The sequence below is a fragment of the Eleutherodactylus coqui genome, chromosome 4 (genome assembly GCF_035609145.1).
Source record: "Eleutherodactylus coqui strain aEleCoq1 chromosome 4, aEleCoq1.hap1, whole genome shotgun sequence".
Lineage (NCBI taxonomy): Eukaryota > Metazoa > Chordata > Amphibia > Anura > Eleutherodactylidae > Eleutherodactylus > Eleutherodactylus coqui.
The window spans coordinates 206,273,558-206,281,565 of record NC_089840.1 but is presented as its reverse complement, the minus strand read 5'-3'; positions in this window follow the sequence as shown (position 1 = coordinate 206,281,565).

The following is an 8,008-nucleotide window of genomic DNA, read 5'->3' as shown; positions in this document are numbered from 1 at the left end:
CGCGTAACTTTGTGGGCTCTGTTGTATAAGTAAGGCTGTTTTCACACCTGCATTAGGACTCACACGGCTGTAGGGGACCTGAACCAGTTTCATCATTCACGACATCACCTTCATTTGCAGTGATATTGTGAATGATGAAACTGGACTGCTACAGAGTGGATGGGGGTTGTCTTCGGTGACGAATCCAGGTTTAGTTTGGGGACTGACGATGGCCGTTTTTGTGTCTGGAGACCTAGGGGTGAGCGCCCCCCCACTGCTGTATGGTGGCCTGGGGGGCCATTGCACATTGCATATGACAGTTGGTCACCCTTAGTAGTGGTACGAGGGACAATCACAGCTCAGCGATATGTTCAGGACATCCTGCAGCCACATGTGTTCCTCTCATGATGGCTTCCAAGAGGCTTCCAGCAGGATAATGCTCGGCCGCACACACAAGGGGGTCACAGGAATGTCTGCACAACATTATCATACTTCAATGGTCTACCCGGTGACCAGATTTATCAACAAAAAAAAACATGTATGGGACCATCTGGGACCCCTACTTTGACAGTCTAAGAGTTTGCATGATCTAGAGACTTGGTTACAGCAGATGTGGAGTGATATGCTGTAGGATATGTAGTGGCTCAGAGTTAGGGGTCCCCACCAGCACCTCAGAATACTTGTTTTATGTTTGTCTTGTATTTCTGTCATAAGTGTGGAATGCATCAGAGTGATGTGTATTGGAGTTCGCAGGCATGAAAGGGTTAATGTCTGGTGTCTGGAAATTGTATCATTCTGTCTGTTCGTAGATTGGTTGTTGACCATGTGATGTATGTTGAATTAGGTGGTTGAGGTAAGTTAGTTAGGCCTCCTGCAGACGGCCGGGTCGGATCCCGCTGCAAGAAGAGGAATGCAACCCGTGCCCCTGCAGTGACCACTGCAACTCACCTGCTCCCGGCGTCTCCCCGCTCTGCTAAGTGCCTGCTGCCGCCCAGCCGACGCATGCGCAGAGTGGAGCCAGCGCATCACTAGTGACGTTTCTGAGTGGGCCTCTGCGAGGCTCTCACAGAAATAGGACATGCCGCGATTTGTTTACCGCGTGTGTTTTTCCATAGTCAAATCACGGCTGTCTGCATAGAATTGCATTATCTAATGCAATCCTATGGCAGCGGGCACGGGCGGAAATTCTGCGGGAAATCCCGCTGCAGAATTTCTGCCTGTGTGCAGGGGGCACTAGTCAGTGAGAGTTGAGTATCTCAGAGAGTGGTTTTGTGGGTTGAGTTGGAAGAGAGGTTGGGAAGAGATAGAGGAAGCAGAGCAATGGTCTGCCGCCCGTGCCAGAGCCCAGCCATTCCAGGAACCCTCCATATAACCGAAAAACTTAAAGAGAGTGAAAGCCCTGATATGATGGCACCACGTAGGAGTACAGCACAAGAACCACATGTAACTGGAGAAAGAGAGAAAGGCAAGCTCTAGTACCCTCTAGTACACAAGTGTGCGAGAAAAAGTGAGGGTTTGTAGTTAGAGTGTTTAACTGAGAGGAAAAGCCTACAGATAACTAGGACTGTGGATGCATAATGGCTCAGGAATCCTCACTACTTCAAAACTATGTAATCGTATGTAAGAACTGTTCATTGTTACTGTTTGAAGAGTTGAAGTAAACGGATAGGACTGAACATTCCCGGTTCTCGTTCAGAAAATACTCTCTGTGTGTGGACTACTTTATTCAATCTGGAGATCTGCCGCAGAAGATGGAACGTTGATGTCACAAGTGACAAAGAGGACTTCAGGTAACCTCAGTTACTAATTGTTGGTCTTCCCAGAAGTAACGAGGGTGGGTTCTTACTCGGCTATCTTCAGGGAACAGTAGAGCCACCAGTGACAAGGTTAATCCTCTACCCTGTTGTCTTCTCGGCTGAGAGCCTGCTCCTCGGATGCTACAGATACCTTACAGAACCTGTATGTCTCCATGTTCACCCATATCCATTTTATATCCAAGGCATTAGGTGGCCAGCGGGTTTGTAGCTCCGGCTCTTACAGTCAGGTAGGAACTATCAAAGGCTGATCCAGGAATTATTCTGATTGCTATTACGGAGTTGGAAAGGAATTTTCCCCCAAATGGGCTAATTGGCTTCTGCTTCTTGGGGTTTTTTGCCTTCCTTTGGATTAACTAGGGGTTAAAACAGGCTGAACTAGATGGACATTGTCTTCATTTAGCCTAACATACTAGGTTACTATTTTGTTTTGATGAAGGACCCTGTAAGGTCTGAAAGCTCACATTAACATCATGTATTTTTGTTAGCCATTAAAAGGTATCATATCTACAAGATTACTTGGTTTCCCTTACTGAGAACAATCACGCTTTCTCCATATCCAAGCTAGAGGCAATACAGCAGGGTACAAGAGCCTTCATGCTCGCCCCTATCACATCTTGTATCCAAGCTACAGGCGGCCCAATGGTACTAGAGCCTCCATGCTTACCCGTATCACATCTTGTATCCAAGCTAAAGGCAGCCCAACAGGGTACTAGAGCCTCCGTGCCCACCTGTATCACATCTTATATACAAGCTAGAAGCGGTACAGTAGGCTACTAGAGCCTCTGTGCCCGCCTGTATCATATCTTGTATACAAGGTAGAGGTGGAACAACATGTAGTAGAGCCTCCATGCCCACCCATATAACACCTTGTATTCAAGCTAGAGGCGATACAACAGGGAACTAGAACCTCCATGCCCTCCCGTATCGAATCTTGCATCCAAGCTAGAGGCTGCCCAACAGGGTACTAGAGCCTCCATGCCCACCTGTATCACATCTTGTATACAAGCTGGAGGTGGAACAGGGTACTAGAGCCTTCATGGCCCCCTCCCCCCCGTCCCTCCCCTCCGTATCACATCTTGTATACAAGCTAGAGGCGATACGACAGGGTACTGGAGCATCCATGCCTTTCCGTAACATCTTATATCCAAGCTTAAGGCAATACAACAGGGTACTGGAGCCTCCATGCCCGTCCGTATCACATCTTGTATCCAAGCTAGAGGTGGTACAACAGGGTACTAGAGCCACCATGCCCCCTCTATCACATCTTGTATCCAAGCTAGAGGCAGCACAACAGGTTACTAGAGCCTCCCTACAAGGGATTAGTTTTCCGCAATAACTCCTTTTCCTCTGATATGTAATCACTTACTTATATCAACGATGCAATCACACAGAAAAGGTTTAATTTGATCTGACAACTTCTAGGTACTTTTTTTAGGGTGTGCACACTGTATTCTGATATTTTCGTCACATCATAGCAACGCCCGAGAGGTCCCTGCCAGTGGGGTATGTAATGTGTGGTGAGTGCAGGGTTACTGTAGGCTTCCCTGCATTGGTGCGTATTCAGGTTGGAGTATAGTAAATAACATGTACTTGATACCCAATTTGTGTATATCTTTGTGATGCTGAAGAGCACAGTAGCGCACACATTTCCGATCACACAGGAAGCCAATTATTATCTGTCAATCACTCGGTCCATTATCTCCCGATCCAAAAATGACATTCTAGATTTAGTCACACTATGCAAGAGCTTCCAGCGCCCTGCAATTGGTACCTGACAAGGCAATGATCTATATCTCACAGGGTAATGCAAGCAATATGCATTTAAAACACTGCAATTTACTGTGAGAGCAGAGTGTTGTGAAGTAGATACTTGGAGCATCAAGCCGAAAATTATAGTATTTATAGACAATTAAGCACTGTGCTTGTACTGCCGCTCAGTGTATTACATTGTCACTAAATTAAAAGGAGTTTCCAGGAGTACATAGACTTTGCTTAAGCAAAAAAAACATTAAAAAATAGCACTTCATTAAAACTGTTACACATCCCTGTTAAGCTGAATTTAAACAAGGTCATGTGTCGTCCATTGTGATGTCAATTCCAGAAGTCACATGACTTTATTACATATCAATATCAATCAACGGCTCTAATGCTGTATGCGCACAGCTAGTGGGGACTAGTTTGCATGAACACTGAACGCGATCTCACAAGGGGTTTAAGCAGCAGATGAATCTAGTACTACGTGGCCAAAAGTATATAATCAGGCCATTTTCAGCCATACCGATTATTTAGAGGTGCTTAAAAATCAAGTTAACTGCTGTCAAAAGGGAAGCAGACATCTGCCATTGACTTCCATTTTTGTGTGGCTTTGAGTTGTTCTGATAGGTGTACCAGCCAAAGGCCCCCTGCACATGGGCAGAAATTCCACGGCGGGATTTCCTGCAGAATTTCCGCCCGTGCCCGCTGCCATAGGATTACATTAGATAATGCAATCCTATGCAGACAGCTGCGATTTGACCGCATGAAGACTTGCACGGTAAACAAATCGCGGCATGTCCTATTTCTTTGTGAGCCTCGCACTAAAATAAAACTAGTGATGCGCCAGCTCTGCTCTGCGCATGTGCTGGCTGGGTGTGTGGTAGCCGGCACATATTAGAGTGGCGCGAGCCGCAGTGGTCACTGCAGGGGCCTGGCTCGCATCCCGCTGTGAGAATTCTTGCAGCGGGATCCGACCCGGTCATCTGAGGAAGGCCTATCCCTGGCAAACAGATATCTGCTTAATAGGATCCTATGAATACTACCCAGTATGAGGAGCGTAGCTAAGGGCGCATGTGCAAAAATTCAATTATTGCTTGGCTGTTATTGGTTCATTGAATGCTGCCTCTCATTGGTTAAGCATCACAGCACTCAGCCGGTCAGAGGCAGCGCTTCCAGAAGCCAGGGATTTTTCAATTAATGGACAGAAGAGATGACGATCAGTGCAAGGAACTGGGAAAAAGATGCAGCGCAGGAGTCGGACAGCACTTTCGGGTGCCGGCAGGGGAGAGTGGTGAGTTGCGGGAGTCAGCAGGGAGCCGCGGGGGGTAGATCTTGCCCCTGTTCCTCCCCGCTCTCCCCAAATCTTTAGAGACAAGCGGGCAGGTACTCGAATAAGGCACTACTTGCTCGAGTAGTTTGCCTTAGCGTAGACGCTCGCTCATGTCTAAATATACACACACACACACGACTTTGCAGTGCCAGAAAAATCGCAGTGTAGCTGCGAGAAAATGCAGTGATATTGCACAGACCAACGATGCAATATCGCTGTGATTTTCTCCCACCGCTGTGGTGTCACCTGTGTGAAGGAGGCCTAAGGCACTCAATACCACAAAGAAAGGGTGGTAATTCCAGGTTTACTTAGTGTGCAAAACAGTCACCAGTCCTAAGAGTGTTTGGAATAAGACACTGGAGGGAGAGGCTGATAGAAGATAGTTATGATTCATTAATCACTGGCCTATTAAACAGTGAATTTGTATGATATTAGTCTGTTATAGACATATGAACGCCACTCCTGACTCGCACATCCAAACACTTGTGTATGCACTTTTTAGTTACAAGAAAGTTTGTTTGCTGCCTACAGCTGGAAACCCGGTCTAGGAACACGTCACACAGGCGACACAATATCATTGCGAGAGAGTCGCGGTGATATCACTGTTTTCTCATGGCAATACCACAATTTTGTGGTGCTACAGAGTTGCAAGTACAAACTAAAAACACATACATTACCTAGAACCGCTGTCTGGCCCCAGCCCATGTTCTCCCCGGTTCCTGTCAGTTTTCTTCAGCATCTCTTCTAGTCGAAGAAAGTCCTGGATAAGCCCTTTAGGCCTAATGCACATGGCTGGATTTCCGTGGCATTTGACTGCAGCTATTAGGTTCTATTGAACCTAATAACTCAATGTACATGCTACAGAATTCCGCAGCATTAAATTACCCGTGGCATGTCCTATTTACTGCGGGTATACACACGGACAGCTTCCATTGTAGTCAATGGAAGCCGCCCATCATGCTATACTTCCACTGTAGCACAGCGGAAGTATGGCGTGAATACGCGCCGCGACCACCGGCGTCATGACGTTGCCGGCGGGTCATGTGACATCGCCATCGCGTCATGCGCTGTACTGCACCGGCAGTGTCATGCGGTATTCCGGTTGCGGAGGCCCGTCACGGCCGTGTGCATAAGGCCTTAAACTGGCTTACTTGATCACAGCATATAACCTTTCTATGCATGAGCATAGAATGTACATGCTGCTATGTAGTCATGGAGTCATGGAGTGCGGATGGGTTGCCATGGCAACTAGACAACAGTGATTGGGTTTGCCATGGCCTATGATCGCTATTGGAAGAGATAATGCATTGCAATACAAAAGTACTGCAATGCATTAACCTAGCACTCAGATTTTTTTTTTTGGTTCAAGTCCTTTACAGAGACAAAGGTTAAAAAAAAAAAAAAAAAAAAAACACACAAAAAACAAAAACACATAACAGCCACAATGCCTATTTTGTCTTGCTAAATATGAAATAAAGTGATAAAAGAGCCACACACACACACACACACTACTATAGTGCAATAAAACCTGCAGCTTGTCATGCAAAAAGCAAACCCTCTTTTTTTTTTTGCATCGCTGCATTCAAAGACCCATGGCTCTGTCTTTTTTTTGAAAAAAAAAATAAAAAATTAAGACAGAGCCATGGGTCTTTGAATGCAGCGATGCAAAAAAAAAAAAAAACAACCCCCAAACTTCTGGTATCATAATTGTACCGCAGGGAAAAAAGATGTATATGTATCATATTATTTATACTGTTCACAATATATTATATGTACCCAAAAGTGGTACCAATAAAAACTAGTTTGCTACACACGAAGAAAATCCTCAAACCAGAATTGCAGATTTTGTTAATCTTGCCTCTAGAAAAAAAAAAGAATAAAAAGCAGTTAGAATGTTATATTTTCCCCAAAATTGGATAAATGAAGTCTAGAGTTTATTTGCAAAAGACAAGCCCTTAGGGCTCCTTTGCACTGGCGACCGTGAAATCCTTGTTCACACGCTTTGAGCATTCGTGTGAACAAGTTCGTGCACTGCGATGTAAGCTTTTTATTATATATAAACTTGGTAGCACCGGATACGCGCCAATCCAGAGAAAAGGTTATTACATGATTTATTTTGCACACAATCTAAAAAAAACCCAAAAACTAAAATGGCTGAATTTTTTTTCCCTCCAACTCCCCTAAAAATGTAATACAAGATGCAATTATATTATATGTACCCAAAAACGATGCCATAAAAAAAAAAAACAAAAAAAACAAAAAAAAACAAACAAAACAAACACATTATGAATAAGACAACCCCTCTATCACTGCATCGGTGATGGCCTAAGGTTTTTAAAAAGGTATTGCGTGTCCTGTTCTTGTGCAAGTCTGCGAATTGCGACTGAGAATCTCAAGCACACAACCAGCTCTCAGCTGTGTGAATACAACCTTACTTTACCAGAAACCTAACATGCACCAACATCCTGCTGAGCTTGTGGTTGTTCATACTGTAGTAGTCATAATCTGTAAATGTAAAGCTGTAGTTGCCCTACACAAAAGTATATTGGTGGCCACAGATTAACTTCCACTATCAGGTGTCTGGAGTCCATAACATGGTAGCTCAGCAGCAGGGCTTATTCACATGGGCGCACAAATCTAACGTTTATATGCCTGTTCAGTCAGCCCTGGCCCATATACGCCGAGTCTGCAGTATCAGTGGGCAGGGGGAAACCGTGTAGCTGGCTTAGCAACTAGCCCCCCCCCCGTATGAAGCTAGCTTTAAGGGCTTATTCAGACGTGCGTATTTTGCCCGGGTTTTCACACTGTCGATTTACGCTGTCCCTTTCTGCAGGGGGAGGAGGCAGGATGAGAGTGAAAACCCGGCCAATATATGCACGTCTGAATAAGCCCTAAAGTTGTAAACTTTGTGGTGGCATTGTACTGCGGAACAATTCTGTCCCACGTGAAAGTTTCCAAGTAGCCCATTCACCGCTGTCATAGGAATTTTGGTTATGGTGACAAAGTTGGTTGTCTCTCCCCGTAACATAAACCTCGGTTCAATTCTGCTTCATGTTCCAGTTCTCTGAATGGCTCCAACAACGGATATAAACTATCCCAGAAGTAGGTTCATGTAACTAGAACCTTC